The sequence below is a fragment of the Hesperophylax consimilis genome, chromosome 21, assembly GCF_061612785.1.
Source record: "Hesperophylax consimilis isolate HC1 chromosome 21, BYU_Hcon_1.0, whole genome shotgun sequence".
NCBI lineage: Eukaryota > Metazoa > Arthropoda > Insecta > Trichoptera > Limnephilidae > Hesperophylax > Hesperophylax consimilis.
The window spans coordinates 29,702,187-29,720,851 of record NC_142856.1 but is presented as its reverse complement, the minus strand read 5'-3'; the positions used below and the strand labels follow the sequence as shown (position 1 = coordinate 29,720,851).

The window sequence follows — 18,665 nt, the reverse complement described above, 5'->3', positions numbered from 1 at the left end:
TTCTGAAGTTTACAAAATTGATTTTCACACTCATTTTCTACAAATAGTTAGCCCATCTCACCAGTGGGCGACCTTTGCTTCTATTTTCCAACCAAAATGCATCCGATTATGATCTTCGTATTATATTAAGGCGATACACTATGTAGTAATTAAAAAAATGTGTTTTTGGTTTGAAAATTTTGTCGCCTAGAAATGTTTCAGATGATTTAATTAAATACTGTGAGTAAAATACATCCTGACCTTTAAAATAATTGAGTATTTTTTAGATAAGTCTTTTTATAAGCCCAGAAAAAATAATGTATAGCCCTATGAAAAGTGCTTTAAAGTTCAAAATCTTCTACTTACGAACCAATTTTCGGTTATGGTTTTATTATACAATTTGGCAAATTAAGTTATTTATAAAATGATCGACAAACATTCAAATATTTATACCTGAACATCCACAAAATAAAATAAAAGGCACTTTTTGGCCATGTTTTTTTCTTGCATAAATCAAAACAGGTGGATGGTGAGAAGCGAGAATTTATGCCTTATCGCCATCTACGTAAGGTGTGTTATTGATAGCGGCTCAATTAAAAATATTACACAACGTAGTGCATCGCCTTAATACCAGGAAATACAATTTTTTGGGGCAGCAGAGAACTGCGAAATCGATTTATAGCGATTTTTTTAGCTGTTATCATCATATGAATCTTTCGTTATAATGTGCTTGTGTCCGTCGAGTTTCGACTAGAATCTTTCTTTGAAATACCGGTAGAAAAAGAACATCATTCCCACCAGACGCCTGTGCTTTCAAGATGGCAATCCATTTGTTAAGAATCTATCACTGCCCATTATTGTACAAAGACAAGAATTTTTTCAAGTAGGTATTTGTTGGGCTCTAGACCATATGTGGCTGCCAAATTCAACTGTAGAGAGCACTTGCAATTTATAAGAGGAGCCCGTGCTTGAGCCGGTCACTTACTGTCTTACCTATTAGATACTTACACGCCCGTTCAACATTGGCGCCGCACAGTGGGCTGAAAATCGCCTTTCATAGACATAGAGACTTGAATTTTCAAGGGTATTTTTTTTGGCTAGAAATGGATTCTGCTGATCATTACTATGCTATAAAATGTCGTACGAAGAAATTGCGTGAACAAATGAAGGAGTTATAATTTTTTTAAGAAAAATTTGTATGGCGCTGACATTAAAAATGAGGCTATCTCTGGAATCATAAGGTTGGCCGTTCTATCTTTACACACAGATAATACTACTATTTATTTGTATTTTTTTGACATACTTCATATTGTGGCGCAAGGTGCGATTATTTTTTTAATAATCCTCAAAGTTGAAAAAAACCCTTTTTAATGTTGATGATTCATTTTAATGCTTAAATGCTTTTAGGCTTGCAGTGTAAATAAAATATTGTAAACTAGACAAAGCATACTCATATGTAAAGCATTTAAGCATTAAAATGAATCTTCAACATAAAAAAAGTTTTTTTTTCAACTTTGAAGATTTAAAAAAAAAAAATCACAAGTTTCGCCACAGTACAAAGTATGTCAAAAAAATACAAATAAATAGTAGTAATAGTACACGCAATTTCTTCGTACGACATTTTATAGCATAGTAATGATCAGCAGAATCCATTTCTAGCCAAAAAAAATACCCTTGAAAATTCAAGTCTCTATGTCTATGAAAGGCGATTTTCAGCCCACTGTGCGCCGTAAAGCCGGCCTTGAGCCTGATTTAAGACTGTTTTAATCAAACAAACGCCATTGTAATAAATATAGTTTTTTGCTACTCTGATCTTACGCGCAGTGTAATATTTATACCACGCTTTTTAGTAAGGTGTTGAGTATGCCAAGCGTATCAATGGAAATTGGAATATGTAGATATTACAAGTAATTAAATATAGTTATTTTATTTATTGTTTTTGTTTTTAATTTGTAGTAATCTATTTAATTTTTTTAATAGCAGCCACATCATTATTAAAAAATAAAATAAAATTAAAAAATTAATTCTTTAAATGAAATAAGAGCAATAAAGTGTTTTATTTCAGTGTGCTTTAAGAACAATCTGGTTCAAAACAGCAGGTTCCTTACAGAATACGGCTCACTCAAGCTTGTTACAAACTCCTGGAGTTAATCATCAGAACATGTAAGCATTTTAATAATCCAGATGTAATGATCGCCATGTTTGCTGGCGTTTTAAGAAGCAAGCTGGAGAATCCTAGTGGTGTGTGGACTCCGCACCAAATTAAACATGTAAATATGCTAGAAAAAATCCAGAAAAATTCCTCGGATAAGTTTCATGTGCGAACGCATAGAACTTCTCCGAGGTTCATGATGCATATAGACTTACTTGAGACGACACATAGATTAAGCCTAGAAACTAGACGTTTTGCAAATTTTGCAATACTCAGTTTCAGTATAACGCATAACTCCATTGATGGCCCATTCCTCTCGGGATGATATGGCTCGTAGTGCCAGAAAACTTCAGCCGTAGTCGGCGCCATGACTTTTTCAAGATACCACACAGCAGAACAGATATACTTGCACACCATAGCATGACAAAAAGAATGTGCATTTAATTTCTCTGTAAATAGCCTTCAGACTTTTTAGATAAAATAAAATTAAAAAACCAAGAGATTTTTAAGTGACAGCAAATTATAATATAATAAGGAGGTAAGCAACATTGTAAAGTGACATAGATAGAATAAATAAGGATTTATAACAACGACGTCTTAACATATAACGTCTTTTAGCAATAAAACAGAATAGTACTATATAATAAATATTGGCAAAGTGATTTGATTTTGAAATTTTGCATAAAAGAAATTACTCAAATGCCAAATGAAATTGCAAAATTTTCGTGCCGCAATGCCAATGCTGTATTAAGTAGGCACTGATTTCGTAAATCCACTAAATATCTACGCATTCAGAATATCATAATAATTCAAGGACGAGATCAGGTCCAAATCGCCCGGGTTGGTATTCCGGAAACGTGCCGCCACTGGCAATCCCTGAACATGTTCTATAAATCTTTCACAATATTCCAAGCGTCGGATGAGTTATTACCCAGTGGCGTGCGAAGAAGCCACCAATAGGGGCACTACTTTCCGTTTCTAAGACGTTACGATTATAAAACTGAGGGATTCCGCCGAGAATTGCTTTATTTTTTTTCTGTGTTACGTGATAATTGTAATTTTACTGTTTTTTTCTAAATGAAGAGCATGAAGAAAGTGCCACGTTTTAACATGCTAATATACTGAATTTAAAGTGCCAAAAATCAATATAAAAACAACTTCATTTTTATTTTTATTGATGAACTAATGCTTATAAGACAAGGTTTTCATGCACATCACAAAGGATGACAAATTATTATAAAAAAAATATTTGCCTGAAATACCAATACAGATTGAAAAATCTCTGATTGCTGGTCAGCTGCTATAACCATTAAGCTAAGCCGGCTTATTCCCACAGCAATAAATTTGGTTGTTCTCGGGTTAAAAAATGTAATAAGCAATAATTGTTGAATAAAAAGTACTACTAAATATTGTTATCTTTTTACTATTTATGCATATCACAAACGATAACAAATCATAAAGGATGACGATAAATAAAGATTAGTTTATGATTAAAAATAATCGTATTTGACCAACCAAAATATTTCACCAATAAATGTAGATATAACCTCTTGACGCCATCTAGTGGGGAATTTAGCACTAAAAAAGCCTTTCCTACAAAAATAAAGTTTATTGTTCTCAGGTGAAAAAATGTAATGAGCAATAGTCGTTGAAAAAAATACTAGTACATATTGAATTATTTGGCGGGTTTGGATTAAGAAAACGTAGCCTAACGGTCAAAGCAACTAACCGGATTCTAAAAGGCTGTAATCCCGCTGAAGGAATTTATTCTTTCACGGTTGAGATTTTTTTCAACTTGTGTGCACATAATAATTTGTTAACTTAATTTTTGTAAAACTCTACTACGGCAATTCATTCATTAGTATCTAGTAGATATACGAGTATTAGTATTTAGATATTAATAACTATATGTGTATAAAAATGAAGGATAGTTTTATTTATTTTGTGCCATTAGGTACATAATATTTCAACCGTATTGTTTTCCAGTGATATTAAAAGATAACACGATAAAAGCATTATAAATTAATTCAAATAAGTAGATTGCCTTCTATACGGACAAAAGTGATCATGCCAACTTCCTGATAAATTATTAGTCTTTCAGAATGTATCGAAAACACGTGTTTTTTTCACGTGTCTTGCAGTCCTAATAAAAATCGCTTTTGACTGATACTTTGTTAGGAACTCTTTCAATTCATTTGTTAAGACCTGCAGTCCCATTTTTAACCAATTAATTTGACCAGTTTTTTAATAAATTATCAGAATTTCAAATCAGTAAGTTTTCTCTGTATATTATAGGTTTCTATGATGTGCTCGAGAAATTATACTCACTTGAATAATACATAATATACATATAAAAAACCTAAGTACATTATTTGTTAATTTATTTATGACAGAAAATAATACACTTGGCAAATACGTGGAAAATATAAAATGGTAAAAGGAAAACAATCCTTAGCTAATATAATAATCAAAAATTATGTTCCATAAGAATCATGAATTACCGTCGATGCTAAAATATGTTAATTTTTAGTAATTATTTTACACGTAATAATCGAACAAGGATAATAATTCAGCACGTTTATAAATGTTTACTTCAAAACACCACTCTTTTAGGGTGTTTTTAACAGTTTAAACAAAAAACATTTAAAAAGTTGCGAAAATGTTTAAAAAAAAGTTTTTCGCGAAAGTGACGAAGTTTAACTATCTTTTCTTTCCTAGTGTTGACATTTTTGAGTCAACAGCGCAACTAAGCCTCTATATTATTAAATTCGTAACTGTCCCAAATTCAAGGGAACGTGCTTCTTTCTCTGGCCTAGAACATGAAGAAAAAGAGGCATAAATCATTCGTGTTATGTATGTCGTCGCTCTTGCGAGTTGTTCCTCATTTGTTCGATGTCAAAAACAATGTGCGGGTGTCGAAGTACACAAATAATGGAGTTACTATTGCAAATAATGCTAAACATTTGTTATCCGTCGAGGGACTTTGTGTGACGGAATAATAATAATTTTGATCGATTGATTTTTTTTCGGAGCGGGAATGAAATTGTAGTAAGGGAAGTAAGAGCTTTATAGATGCACGCACAGATGGCAGTGCATAAAGCTTGCGTGGAAGTCCGCAAGATGGAGCCAGTGGCCAGTAGTCGCCAGGGCCAGTGGTAAGGCTCTCAGAGAAACTTACTGTTTCAGATTCCAATTAGCCAGCTACTAGTTAGGTCGACTATCGAGTCACCTTTATAATACGCCGAGTATTAATTAAATCACTGAATAATCTGAAAGAACCATTTATAATAAAAAATTTCCAAGACTTTGAGTTGGAGACCTGTTTGTACAAACACAACACTTTTGTGGGTAAGTGTTATTAAAATACAATACCAGAAACATTACAAATAATTATAATAATATACGCACAGTGATAGATACTCCCAGTATCGCCCTGGTTAAAGATAACCATTCATATCATGCTTGATTTCCACGCGTTAGAAGTCCGCCAAGAAAACTTTTAGATAAATATTTTTTCAGTTACTCTCTGAAACTATTATACTTATCCATCTATTTTGAAAAGGTTATAATCAACTGCTTAAGGCGATGCCATACGTAGTAATGCAAAATCATGTGGTTTTGGTTTGAAAATTTGGTCGCCTAGAAATGTTTCAGATGCTTTAATTAAATACTGCGAGTAGAATACATCGTGGCCTTTGAAATAATATTTTTGAGATAAGTCTTTTTATAAGCCATTTTTGATTTTATTTTATAATGTGGCAAATTAAGTTATTTGTAAAACGATCGAAAAAAAAAATATTTATGCCTGAACATCCACAAAATAAAATAAAAGGCACTTTTTGGCTATGTTTTTTTCTTGCATAAATCAAAACAGGCGGATGATTTTAAGTGGGAATTTAAACCTTATCGCCATCTACGTACGGGTTATTATTGATAGCGGCTCAATTTAAAATATTACACGACGTAGTGCATCGCCTTAACGATTCTGCACTGACCACCGACATTTTCAACGCCACTTCAGACAGTCAGCTATTATCTTTTAGCTCATGTTACAAAATAGTATAACTGCCCCCATAACGATATACTTACATGTGTCTCAAATATGTAATAATCTACGTAATATTTTGGTGCATAACCGTCTTATGGAGAACATGAAAAAAAATCTAAGAAATCTCAATGACTGTAATAAACAATGCACTGAATAAAGAAAAAAATACAAAAAATCCTAAAATAGATTTACATAAATATGCTCTCGAAATATAACATCTCCACTCTAACTAACCGTCGAACATAAAATACCTTGACCTCGTATATAGCAATGGTACAATCGACTGTTCTAAATTACTCAAACTAAACTGATTATTATTTTTTGGTAAACTAATGTTTAAGACAAGATTTTTTATGCATAGCACAAAGGGTAACAATTATTTTTATAAGCAATAATTATTAGCCTGAAACACTCATCCACATTGAAAAAGCTCCTGATAAAAGATACATGACGCCAACGGGACCAACGTCCATACGTAATACAACGTCCCGTTGGCGTCATGTATCTTTTATCAGGAGATTTTTCAATGTGGATGAGTGTTTCAGGCTAATAATAATTGCTTATAAAAATAATTTTTAAACTTAATATATAAAAATCCAGCCTGCGTATGTTTGCGATCGCAAAACTTGAAAAGTAGTAGACCGATATCGCTGTAAATTTCAAAGTTTGTTCTTATTAGTGTCAGGAGTGTTTAGAAAGCGGTTTAAACGGCAGAAAAAGTCGGAGACGCCCGAGGAATACTTATTTCAATATCGCTGCACCGGAATAAGATACGGAGTCGAATTAAAGTAGATGTAATGTAGTTTTTTAACAGTATCATTATGGTATAAGCTAGAGAATGGTGGAAGAAGTTAGAGACGACCGAGAAAGACATTAGCAATAGCAAAGCACCCAAATGCCACCCAAAACTTGGTTTTTACGACTTATTCCACATTAGTGAGATTCCACGGATGGAAAAATAAAATAAAAATTGAATAATTTAGTTTGAAATCTATATCAATAAAACTTACGTACTAAAAAGTTATTGATCACAAGCGATTTCAAAGGAAAAATATCCATTGAACGTTCGATGTTGAACAGTAAAACTGCCTACGAATTAACGCCGCTGTAAAGGGATCGTTTCATGCACAGAAGCGTCGTATAGTTTATCGATAGGGCCTGTTTTCGATATGCCCCGGCAGGGCATAAATATTTACGGGGAATCGATAAGTCAGAGCAAAAGTGCCCTCGAATTCCCCATAAAATCAACACTAAATCTGTCCGCTCGAGGGAATTGACGGAACACGAGTTGCGTTCGTAGTTTAATGGCATTTTAATTGTAATAAAAATGGAATGAGAAGCGTCATTTTTTTGGAAATAATTATAAATTTTAATAAAAGTTTTAAAGATATATTGCTAGTCAAATTTTCTCTCAACTTTTGAAAATAATTAACAAAGCTATTGAAAGAATTTTAATCGTAATTATTTTAAGGTAATTATGTCGATCAGGATCCGGAAAATTCTCCACACACATCCTACATTAAGAAGAATGTCTGGACGGCCCTTTTCATACATAACTTACATTTGAATTTGAAGACAAAATTCTGAAAAATTATATTTTTAATCGAAAGGTATAGCAAATATCTAGTACGGATATGTCCTTATTTATTTATTTATGTTTTAAATAATAAAAATAGAGCATTTTAGAACTCAATTTTTCATGTTTTTAGAGGCAATTTTGGCAATTTGATCCCGAAATACATATAAAAGAATGTGAATTTTAATTTCGCAATATATGGCTACACCACGAGAAACTGTGGAAATTTTAGATTTCCAAAAACAAATTAGTCGGGAACCGAAAATAATATCTATTTTAAAGATTTTAAGATTTTTAACTAGCTATCGACAGATCTTAAGGGAGATAAAAGCCTTGCTGCTTTTCGTGGGTTATGGCTATAAAAAATAAAATTTAGATGTATAGTAGTGTGTCCTTAACGTCAAAGAAATAATTTGTTAAAAGGTTTATACTAGATATAAAAATGTATTTTTATAAATAAATTAAAACATAATTATAAAATATTTGTGAATTAAAGGTAATTATTAAAAAAAAACTTTGTTTACTGTACAGATGTGATGAAATAAAAAAAAAATAATAAAATAAAATTATAAAAAAAATTACCAAAGATCGATTATTTTCGTTGTTGTAAATTGTCGTAAATAAACTGAAATTTCTAAAACTATTTTTTAAAGATGTTTTATATTATTTTTAATTGTATTAAAGCAGTTGGGACAACAAGGTTATTTAAAAAAAATTACAATTAACTCACAAAAAATGCCAAACTTGCCTCTAACATCATGTAAAATTTAATTATTTAATGGTCTATATTTAATAATTAAAAACACAAATAAATAAAATAGCAAATACGTGTACTAGGTGTTTTGTTGTACCTTTTGATTTAAAATGTAATTTTTCAGTTAGGTTAAGTATTTTGTTCTCAAATCCAAATTTAAGTTTTGTATGAAAAAGGCCAAACAGCAATTTTTTTAAAGCAAAAATTATACAAATAATAGCAAAGAATGTGGTAAAAATAAATAAAATAACATTTCAGTTAGGTTAGGATAGATTAACTTGTTACTATTAAGCACCATTCAGACACTTTATTTTATCTATTGTGTGTTATGAACTTTTAGCGGTGAATTGTGTACGGTGAATTATACCCGCGGTGAATGTTCCTAGAACCATATCAATCATAATATGTAGTTAGATGACGGTCTTTCGCCGAGACGGTAGTAAGATTTTTACCATACAATATTTATCCCATGCGGTAGAATGTGAGGATAGAACACAAATCTGTGCTGATGGCAACTTCTCACATATTTATTACCCTTTAATTTGCCCATGGGGCTTTAACGTTGGATTATGATCAAAATGTTGTTGAAAAGAGTTATGATTAAACAATGATTTCACATAGTTTACAATTGAATAAATTAAAACAATTATAATAATCTAAACAACTAACTTCAGTCTCTAAGTTTTATGTAAGTTTAGCGCTAGAGTCCCAACTGCCCGCAGCATTGAAATCAAGGCACATTGTTTGTGTTGTGAGGCTGAAAGGAGTAGGGAAAGGAAGAAGATGAGGTAAACTATTATACTGAATCTAAATATACTAAAGACTTACTCTAAACATGACCCGACTCAAGTATTTAACTCACTGGTCAACAACAGGTATTGTTTCAAACCAATGACCGAAACATAGTTTGTGAATTCCCTAAAAAGTTTGCCAAGCAATCCAAAAAAATAATTTAAGCATTATCAATGAATCGAAAATTAAAACCACGTAGAGCTTAGTTTTTAATAGTCCTTTCTCTTCCCACATGACCTACACAGGTCTTAATTAAGCGACCCTTTCGAACGACAAATCTGCTACAACTAGACTTTTCCCAAATCGAATTTTTTTGGCAAGCAATCATATTTTTCTCTTTTAATTTAATGAGAAGAAAAAATGAGAATAATGTTTAATATAATATTTAGAGGGTTTTCTCATTTGATAAAATTCATTCCACAAACACTGTATTCGTCAGAAGAAAGTAATTCACACAAACTTAGTAGTCAAAATAAAATTGAAATTTTTGCGAAAAACAATACAGCCTCTCATTAAATTAATATTTAGGAACGATCTATCGAATAGTAATTACAACGAACCAATTTTCCAAGCCATTAAAATATCAGGCAATTTATGGCTTTTCTTCCCGGAGGCGAGAGCTGTTAATATAGCAACTTTAATTGAAATTTTTATTAATCGTTGCTATTGTTCGAGAAATTGGTTAAATGGGTGAAATATTTTATTTTGTTTCGAGGAGGGAAGTGTGATAAAGCTATTATAATTGTATCCACTTCGGGATATTATTTATCGTACGATTAAGAATGAAAATAGTTTAACGATGCACGTTTATAGTTTCGCAGAAAGGCCATTCGTACACGGTGATACTTACAAGCGACTCGACATTTGTGCGCGTAGCATGCGCGTTGCTCATGAGTATCCGCCATACTATTTTGCTAGTATTCGTACACGACGTGAAACGTCAGTTGCACTGAAAAAAATGAGTTAGCTAAAGTGTTAAGCTAATTGAAGTTGTGTAACCATCGCCTAAACTTCAGTTAGTAGTACCCAAACTACTTTATGTGCAGATACCGTCGTTGTTTAGTAAAATGTGCTTGAGCTATTACAACCAAACTTTAATAATAGTATACTAAAAGTTTACTTACCTAAACAAAATAATCGGTTTGGTTAATTAAGCTAAAGTATTTACTAAACCTATTTCACTTTAGTAACTTAAGTTTATTTGTTACTTCCCAAAGTATTTATCTAAATTTAACTAAACATCCATCTAGTTTGGTTAAATATTTTGTTCAAACAGCCAAATTTAGGTTGGAATATCTAAATTTGGTATTTTTACATAACAATTAGTTGTTTTGCACAAACTTGAGCAAAGTGCGCCAAATACTTTATTTAAATCTCCCGAACTTTGGTAGATATTTTCGTCGTCGCTAGCGGTCCGGCTGTTTATTTATGACGCAGTTGTCAATTTGCCACAGTTCGCACTATACGTGAATTGACGTTCGTTGCGAATTTATTTTATGGTAACCGCTGTTCCTAGTTCCTAGTGATAATGGCAGACAAAACCGTGAAGGATTATTTAATTTCTTGGAATCTGGAAGCTTACATAGAAATATTTAAAGGTGAGTTTTCTTTTTTCATTTTTTTATTGATTTAGAATTTAGATCATGGAACTATGATAATATTCATTCTTTTTTATTTAGAAACTGGCACCTTCATTATTCTATGACTCAAGTAGGCAATAGATTTAGTAGATTTATATTTATTATGTACCTAGTTTGAAGAGTGCATGTGGACGCTACAACCAAGATTGTGTCAGAAGTCATGACACAGGTTACAGAGAGTGGTATATAAAAAATAATAATAATAATTGGATGACTTGTATAGCGCTGTTTTTGTGCAAAATCACCTCAAGGGCGCATTTATTTCTTTGTTCGTTTCCGCCCGTATTATTTTGTATTGAACGAATGTTGTTTGAAACTGCAGTATTACCCTAGCCAGAAACTAGAACCAACCAAACTAGCTTTGAAATCGTACCGATGGATGGTCAATCATAGCAGGTTATGTTTAATTTTAATATGTGTATTGCAATTATTAATTCGGACATAACATTTTGAACATTGAATTTTATTGATTTTTTTTGGGAGGGATATGTTTTTTTAAATACAGGGTGACCACCCATTGTTTATTTTTACATGGGAAATTTTCATATAAATGAAATAATTTCATTATTAAAACTATTTCATCTCCGCTTGATTCATGATACAGGGTGTTCGGTATCTGCTGTTGTATAAATATTAATTTTTTTAATGAATAATTTTCATTCCTTTGAAAAATAAATATTTATTTTCTGATTTGAAAATTTTTGTATTTTCTCGTCGTTTTTTTTCTTTATTTCAGAACAAGCCATAGACTCGAAAACACTCCTGATAATATCTGAAGATGATATTAAAGAATTGATTCCGACTGTAGGGCACCGGGCACTGTTTGCAGCACACATTAAAGCGTTCAAGGATGTTATTAATTCACCTGTCATAAGAGTAAGTTTTTAAAGCAGTAATGATGACATATTGTATACCTAGGCCTTTTTTGGCTCACAATTTGGAAATAGTTGTACCGGACGCGATTTTGATACAAAAATAATATTATTTAAAATAATAATTCCTGTAATTAATGAATAAATTGACTGCCGGGGGGGTCAAGCAATTCCAAAAATATAAAACAAAGCTTGACTCCTTCACCCCTTCTTTCCCCTTTGTGTACAAACCTGCTTTTTGTTTCAGAATGAAGATATACCTTCAACTTCCAAACAAACAACACCCATATATTATCAACACGATGACTTCGTTGAAAATGACATTTCCTTGTGGGAAAATATAAACAAATCACAAAGAATAACGCAAGAAGCTTTTGAAGAGCAAATTTCGAATGTAAGTTAAATAATTTTAGTAAGTTTGAGATACCTTAGTAACTTAGGTTAATTGTTTTATAAATTCCGATTTATGTATTTTAGTAGTGGCAGCGTAGAATAGCCGTCCTGTGACTAATATTATGATGATTATAGAAGTGGTTATTAGTTATGTAATCAATATGCAATTTAATTTTGTTTTCTAGGACTTACGCAATCATCTCCTATCAATCAATGAAGGGCAAGCACTTTTAATGCAGTTTGAGTCAAAGGGTCTGTTGGACAATTCTGCCAGACTGTGCAGTACTATTATAAGTAAGGAATTGCAGGGTAATCCAGATAGATCCATTACAAGCAGGAGATTTTATGAATTTGCTTTTCAAATCACCAAAGTCTTTAATAAAGAAAGCGCAGCTGTATATTTCACCCCATATGTGTGTTTTGGGCCTACCCAAAAAAATGCTGCTAGTAAATTACTAGACACATACAGGTAGCGCCGAAAAGAATTTGCCAAATCAGGACACAAACAACTTTTACTATATTTAAGAAAAATTTATAATAAAAAATGATATTATAAATGTGTGTATGATCAAACGTGTTTTCTTTTTTGAGGCTTTGCTGGTATCTGGAAACAAAATTTTGAGAGACGATTATAAACAAAATAACTTTTATTTGAATGAGGTTTTTAATAAGTACATTCTATTCTTACAAAACATAATATTTATTTATTTAAGTTTCATCTCTCAAAAGGGTTGTAATAAACTACCTGCAACTCAAAGTATTTAACCCATGATTCTGAATTATGGGTACAATCCTTCGAGTTGATGGTGGTTACATTTACACCCTGTATTGTTTTCAGCTAAACTGCAAAGCTGCACTTCCTATTTAATATAGATAATCTAACCAAAAAGCTAAGCTACAGTACCTAAAGCTAGATAGCAGTAGAGAGCTAAAACACCTATATCGGTAGGGCTATTCCAACCGAAGTTTAGTTAATCAACCTAACCATTTTGTAATATTAACTAAATAATAAGGTTACTACATCTAAACACCTATGTTTTTCTAACCAAACACTACAAAATGGTTTAGGTATATAATTTTTAGTTAAGGTAACACAACTAAACACAAAGCTGTCTCAACCGATTAGTTTAGCTAGAATACCTGAATCGTTAAGCTGTCATAAATACAGTTTAGGTAACACAACTAAACACAGACAACTGTCTCAACCGATTAGTTTAGCTAGAATATCTGAATCGTTAAGCTGTCATAAATAAACTGTTGTTTAGCAAACAGTAGTTAAAAGTTCGGCAGTCACCACAGCAACTAAACTGTTCAGTAGATAATTACTGAAAATTTAGTAAATAGTACCTAAACATTTCTTTCAGTGTGCACCCTATTGACAATGTTGGTAGAACGCTACGCGAATTGCGTTCGTATCTACTACTTATATGACAGAAATTACGTCCAAACATGATTTTAATACTAAATTGGTTATGGAGGTGGGGAAATTTCAATGTTTGTAAAATTTTAATTTACCGGGATACGTAAAAAAATTATTTTGCGGAAAAGGCGTGGGTTGAGGTTGTTAAACAAATCAACTTGACATCATTATCATGTATCTTAGTTCTTTGGCGGCGAAGAATGAAATTTTTTTTTTATTTTATTTGTATATTCAAAAAATTATTTTGGAAAGTTTTTTATGCTTATTAAAAGTAAAGAAGAAAAATTAGATTAATGATAAGAAAAATTAAATTAGCTAGAGTTGCTTGACATCGTATCAATTCCACGGCTGCACGTGAAAAAATGATCAAGTTCAGTAAAATTCTAGTAGCGCCGTTTACGGAAAGAGTAGCATATCAGTAGGCGACTTGTGGTTGCATCACAGTCACGTAGCTTATAAGTATATCTGTATACGAAGGGCCTAAGAGTTATGACTTTTTTGCTGCAGATTTTTAATAACGTGCTGTGAATACGTGCTTCAACGACAATGGTTTTGCAAGAAGTCATTAATGGGTACATTTGGCGAAATCGTTGGTGATAAATTCGTGTGAATAATTACATTGAAATACTGCACAAACGTCCCGTCTACCCGGAGCCAGTGGCAACATTCTTATTTTTTGGGAATATTGTGAGGACAGGGAAAGTGAGCAAGGAAGCGAAAGAGGAAGGGAAGTAGGTACTTAACTAACTGGGTATTTCGATCGGGGTATCTAGTACGTTAGATCGATAAAACCTTACATATATCAATATGATATTGATTGACGTCATCTATTATTAGTTAGCAATATTTGAGAGCACGGTCAGAGTATGATTCCGACAGTAGATAGACAAAAGCTGCTAAGCTAACTAAGCTCTTAGAATTGAAAAAAATCGTAGCCTTTTAAGTACCAGAAGTAAATTCGGACTGCCAATGTATGAAAAAAAAATTATTTCAATTCTACATTTTCAATTTTTTAGCATTTTTAGTTTTTATGTAGCCGTGTACCTTTGAGAAATGCCATGTCATAGACAGATGCAAAAGTGTTGCCAGCTTATATCGATTTCTTATTTATTGCATTATCAGTATATGCTATTTACAGCGCCACCATGCTCGGGTCATCGATATACAATCATCGTTAGTCATCGATTTCACTGTGCTAGACGTCCTGGTCACGCATATACCTAGAAATAGAAACGTTTTGATGCTGAATGTTTGTTTCTCACTTTGCGATTCTAAATTTTTTTGGAACAAAAAGTATTTATAACTAAAGATAATGATTTAATAATTGAAGACAATATTTAACCTCTCTTTAAGGAAAAACGTGAAAACCAAAAAAAAACAGAAAAAAATCGGTGACATCTGGCAATTGACCCCCTGACCTTTGCCTTGCTTACCATTTTTCTGACTACTGAGAAAATTCGATCATATCAGCTTGTATCATGCTTCGACTTAGAACTACAACTTACAATATCTTCTTAATTTTCTTTTGGGTTCAATTTCCAGATACGACCGAATGTTTTCTGTCCAATCTGGCTCATATTTTTTCGTTCGTGAGTGGATAATAAACATTGTGTTAGATCAATTACTGATTTATTTGAAGTTTTAATCGATAAGTTATTCCATTGCAAAAAACCAATTGATTATGATTTAGTAAAGTCCTGGGGAAAAATTCAAGTGATTGAGGGGGGTCAAGTTTTGACCAATCTACGGTCCTTCAGGTTAGGTTAGCTTAAGTTGGGTTTTCGGGTCCTTTAGGATCATGATCAAGGTGGCAAATACAGGTTTACCTTGATCTTTCGATGTTGACCTCCTAGAATAAAAATAATCGCGTCCCCATCGCAGGTGAGTAAACCACAAAACATATGTAAAGCCATTGTTGCAAGGAAATTTTTTATATATATATATAGTAGTACGCCACTACTCCAGTCGGACGGTGTAAAGTACTACTTAGTACACAGCGCCAAGGGCTAAGGTACCTCGGACGTCATAGAACATACTGGAAATTTCGGCCGTTGCTCAGCGTTACGGGTGGCAACGTTTGTAGCCATAGCAACTATAGTGTTCGGGAACGTTATAAGGTTCAACTTGAATCGTTTTGATGACTTATATAAGCGACAGCGGGAAGGTACTCAGTCAGTCTACTACGCGCTACGTTTTAACGCGCTAATCAAAATAACTTACTCCTTTCGCGCCGCGATTACTTAAATTATCCTTGCTGTAATAAATCTATTATAAAATATTACATGGTTTTCTTTCCACACATATTTATTAAAGAAAGACGCACATTCGTGGGTTACAAAAAACAAAAATTAAAAAAAAACCTATCATCTTTTTAAGCGGAAAACGTTACTAGATGGAGGACTAAGTTGGCAGAGTTATTCGACCGAAAATGTCTGGGTGGAAAACGCGACGCATTTCGCCACTAGGTAACTAACCGGTAGTAAGTACGAATTACATAATAATATTTTAAGTCTCTAAATATTACTACCGAAATACCTTACGTCTTGTACTAAGCGCATCTCACGATTGACAGTGTAAAAAAACTTCAGGACGAACCAATTCAAAAATTGTTTTAATTTCCTCGTAACTCTCGAATGGGTTAGTTTTAAAACGAGTTTATCTTCCCTACTTATATAATATTCTTAATTCTCTGTTTGTAAGACAAAAAAAATAGAACGGCACAAGGTTATTTTATATTTAGTACTTGTGTGTTCCCGGCGTTGCTTGGGGTTATGAATGGTTTGGAGTAAAGTTTTGAGGTTGTAAATTTTAGCGTACATGTAAACTGGATGTATTTTTAAAGTGGAAATGATAAAATTTGTAAATAATGGAAATAATAAAAATTGAAAAGTTAACTTTTAAAAGTGTTTTTTGTTTCACTTGATCATGCCACGTCTTCTTCAGTCGTGCGCGACTTAGACCATTCACTACTATATACAACATTGCAACTACAAAAAACAACACACGATATCGACTTATATTCTAATCCGTATCTCATTCTAGAGCAGTCTTCCTTGTACGTCCCGGAGGTTTTCTTTGTTATCTTTTTGAATGGTCAAACCAATCTCTTAACACTCCGGACACTAATCAGAATAATATTTCAAATTTTTAGTGAAACCGGTCTAGTTGTTTTTGAGTTTATAGGGAACAAACAAACAAACAAACATTGATTTATTTATTTTTACATTACAACTCAGTCGTCACTCAAAAGACGTCATTAAAGAACAAAATATTATGAACTAAACCTAACGACTTTAATTAAACAGGAACATGGCTACTTCACAACTACATTAACACTTTGTTAATAAGAAAATATCACCAGTGTTAGCGAATGAGCGTAGCAATGTCCTGTTTTTACTCGACCGTTTGGCATTTCTTCTGTCTGGTAATTTGTTTGCTCGTTTTGTTTCCGGTTCAAGATGGTGGCCATTTCAATGGTTCAGTAAAGAGTCTTTTTCTCAATGTTACATCGTCGTGTTTATTTAAACTTACTTATTCGCATTTTTCAAAATATGGTACTTACCTGCCGAAAAAAGTCTCTGAGATAATGTCATCTCTTTGAACAAATTGTATCATTCTTTATTTAAAATAAATAATGTTACTTAAAATATCTGGTTTATAATTATGTGGGAAGGTATTTAAGGCCCCGTAGTAAGCGTTCAAAGATGGTTTTGAAAGGGAGGTAAATACGAATGTTAGAGGGAGCGCGCTAATGTTAAAAAAACGATATCAATTCAGCAAAAATGATGAAAATATTTAATAAAACACCACTCTTTCGAAAGAGAGCGAAAATCTCTCGTTAAATGCTTTAGTTTCATTTAAAGATACACTGTTTTTTATGAACATTTTAAATGAGAGAATTTTTTTTTAAGTTTACGACATTTTACGATCAAATGCCGTAGTTAATTGTGATTTTTGTTAATTTTTTTTTTTTATGTGATTTGATATTCTGCGATATGCAATTATTATGTATGGTATATTTATACTGTGTATATTAAATAAACAAATGACCTTATCTGTGTAGTGACGGAAGCACAATACTAAAGATATTGTATTTAATTTGTAATGATTTCTCTCTTAGCCACCTGCAAATTTAAGTGTGTCTTTCCGTACAGTGATTTTAAACACTAAAAATAAGGTCCAATGTACGTGTATAGTAGTGTAAGCTATCCAAGGTCGTTCGACATATTGTCGGGCCATAAAGCCTAACGTATTACTCCGGAGGATGAATCCTGCGGCGGGATGTTTCCGCTTTCTGTTTTTCGGAGACGGTATCCATTCCTGGAAAATGTGCCGCCCGGATCGGGTGAATGACATTAAGGACATAATGAAATCTGATCCTTTTCACCCTTATTTGGAGAGAAAACTACCCTGGAAATCTCTGCGTAACAACCCCGAAATATGTTTGAGATTTTTCAAAGGGTAATGTATAATCGATGATTGTGTGTATAGAACACTATAGAAACCATACTGAAAACCAGTGACGGCTCGTAACTTTTGGATGTACTAGAGTTCTAACCAAAGGTTTTAACATTACAAATAATGACATTATCGCTGTGCTTGTAGCTGAAAACAATATTTTATTTTTAAAATTTTCGATTTTCAGGAAATTTTCAGGAAACTGAAATTTCCTGCAAATCTTCATATAAAAAAATTAACGAGTCGTCACTGCTGAAAACATGTTTTTTATTTTTTTATTTTTTTTTTATGTGACACCTCACAAGAGTGTCCCTGCCTGTGCAGTGTACAGACAGGGGAAATATGTCACCACCCGGTTGGGCGGCGTTGTGAGGCGGAATAAAGTAGGGGCTGTAGGAAGGGATTTGTTAGTACGGGTCTTGAAGAGGCTCGAATTATAGGAGGGAGGAAAAACAGATGCCGGTAGCTCGTTCCACATACGAGCCGACTTACACAAAAACGAGTCGTAAAAACGGCCCGTTCTCATGAAGCCAACGTCAACCGTGAACGGGTGTTCAGTTCGTGTCCGTCGAGTTTCGCGC

At 32.8% G+C, this 18,665-nt stretch overlaps 1 protein-coding gene and 1 long non-coding RNA gene across 2 annotated transcripts in view; one reads left to right on the top strand and one right to left on the bottom strand.

Annotated features, from left to right (window-relative positions):
* rk (G-protein coupled receptor rickets) overlaps nt 1-18,665 on the bottom strand; it is a 564,913-nt gene that overhangs the window by 323,918 nt on the left and 222,330 nt on the right. The gene's annotated exons all lie outside the window — the stretch shown is intronic.
* LOC149413833 (uncharacterized) lies at nt 10,768-12,606 on the top strand. The gene is made up of 3 exons (XR_016304198.1): nt 10,768-10,899; nt 12,061-12,207; nt 12,392-12,606. It is a non-coding gene; the product is annotated as an uncharacterized LOC149413833 (long non-coding RNA).